Raw genomic sequence first — 2,046 nt, 5'->3', positions numbered from 1 at the left:
TGGCACCACCCACAAGGTGCCCTCCCCGCTTGATCACTAATTGAGAAAATGCCTTACAGCTGGATCTCATGGAGGCATTTCCCCAACTGAAGCTCCTTTTTCTGTGATAACTCCAGCTGTGTCAAGTTGACACAAAGCTATCCAGTACAAAGACTCTCCTGAAGGTCTCAGCATTTACCATTCTGATGAGACATAGATACACCCTCTCATCCTCCCAGACTCAAGCTGTCTCTGATTATCATGGAGTCATTAGCCTTGGCAGAGAGGACATTCCTCAAAAGAGGTACATGAAAATATGTACATTATTATACAAAAAAAGCCTTATGCCCACAACAGTCATCTAAATGTGTGGAAGCCACAGACTCTTTTTCCAGGGGTGGGAACCATGTCAGGTCATCCCTTGCGTGGCCAAACTGGACTCAGCATCACTGCAAATAAAATAAAATGTAAAAATGTGTATGTGTGTGTACATGTGTGTGTGTGCATGTGTATGTGTGTGCATGTGAAACTGAACATCTGAAGACATGAAGATTAATTTTTAGGATGGTCGAAGTTGATATAAATTCCTTGTCCTAGTTACTGTTCCTGTTGCTGCAATAAACACCTGCTCACTTGCTTCTGCACCCTGGCAGCCAGGCCTGGTAGCCCAGATGGCATCCACTGCACTTGGTGTGACCGTGGGCTCTGTAGTACAGAACACCCTGGATCACGCCATCACTGGGGCCTTCAGCAGAGGTGGCAAAGCCTGACATCACCAGGAGCCTCAGGGGGGCCAGCTGCCCAACCCGCAGTCTTGTGGGCCTTGATCTCTTGAGATCAAGCAGTTTCTAGAGCGTTCCCAGAACTAGAATGACTTCAAGCTCTGTGACGGCTTCAGCTAAGCACATGGCAGAGCAGAATTGGAACTAGTTGAATCTAATTAAGAGATTCAAACTGAAGAAATGTAATTGGCTCTACATAATTGCTAGTGCAAATGGGGACCTATATTTCTAATAGCTCCATTTTTTCAGAATGACCATAAAAAGAGTTATAATTGTAGATGTTCACTGAGGCTTGTAGGGTGGTTACTGGGCAAGTGTTTGGCCTCTTTGAACTAACTAACCGTATTATGTTTTGTGAGTTAATAAAAAATGAACCGGTTTTATTCTGGAGTTGGGGGGGGAATAGTTTTCAGGGCTGGAGAGATGGCTCAGTGGTTAACAGCACTGGCTGCTTTTCCTGAGGACCTGGGTTAAAGTCCCCGCACCCACATGACAGCTCATAATCTCTGTAACTCAAGTTCCAGGGGGATCTGACGCCTTCTTCTGGCCACTGTGAGCAGATGGTCATGCTACCAACCATACATACAGGCAAAACATTCATGCACATAAAATTAATTTTTTAATATCTAATAATGCCAGGAGGGGTGACTCATGCCTTTAATCTTAGACTCAAGAGGCAGAAACAAGTAGGTCTCCACAGGTTGGAGGCCAGTCTGATTTATATTCAGAGTTCTAAGCTAGCCAAGGTTACATAGTGAGGCTCTCAAAACCCACAAGACACAAGACAAGAAAAAAATGAAACGAATTTATTTATTTAATTATTTATTATTTTGGGTTTGGTTTTTTTTGTTGTTGTTGTTTTGTTTTGTTTTGTTTTTCGAGACAGGGTTTCTCTGTGTAGTTCTGGCTGTCCTGGAACTCACTCTGTAGACCAGGTATTTTGGGTTCTCAAAGACAGGGTTTCTTTGTGTTGTCCTGACTGTCTTGGAACTCATGTTTAGACCAGGCTAGCCACAAACTCAGAAATCTATCTGCCTCTACCTCCTGAGTGCTGGGATTAAAGGAATGTACCACTACTGCCCAGACAGAATACCAACACAGCTAATTTTAAAAATATCTTGGGCTGGAGAGATGGCTCAGAGGTTAAGAGCATTAACTGATCTTCCAGAGGTCCTGAGTTCAATTCCCAGCAACCACATGGTGGCTCACAACCATCTATAATGAGATCTGATGCCCTCTTCTGGAGTGTCTGAAGACAGTGACAGTGTACTTACATATAATAAAT

General features: G+C 43.6%; 1 pseudogene; it reads right to left on the bottom strand.

The window, feature by feature from the left end:
- LOC110326129 overlaps nt 1-752 on the bottom strand; it is a 4,711-nt pseudogene extending 3,959 nt beyond the window's left edge.
- Nucleotides 753-2,046: the final 1,294 nt, after the last annotated feature.

Source organism: Mus pahari, chromosome 9 (genome assembly GCF_900095145.1).
Source record: "Mus pahari chromosome 9, PAHARI_EIJ_v1.1, whole genome shotgun sequence".
In the NCBI taxonomy this organism is placed as follows: domain Eukaryota; kingdom Metazoa; phylum Chordata; class Mammalia; order Rodentia; family Muridae; genus Mus; species Mus pahari.
This window is presented reverse-complemented; position numbering and strand designations above follow the sequence as displayed.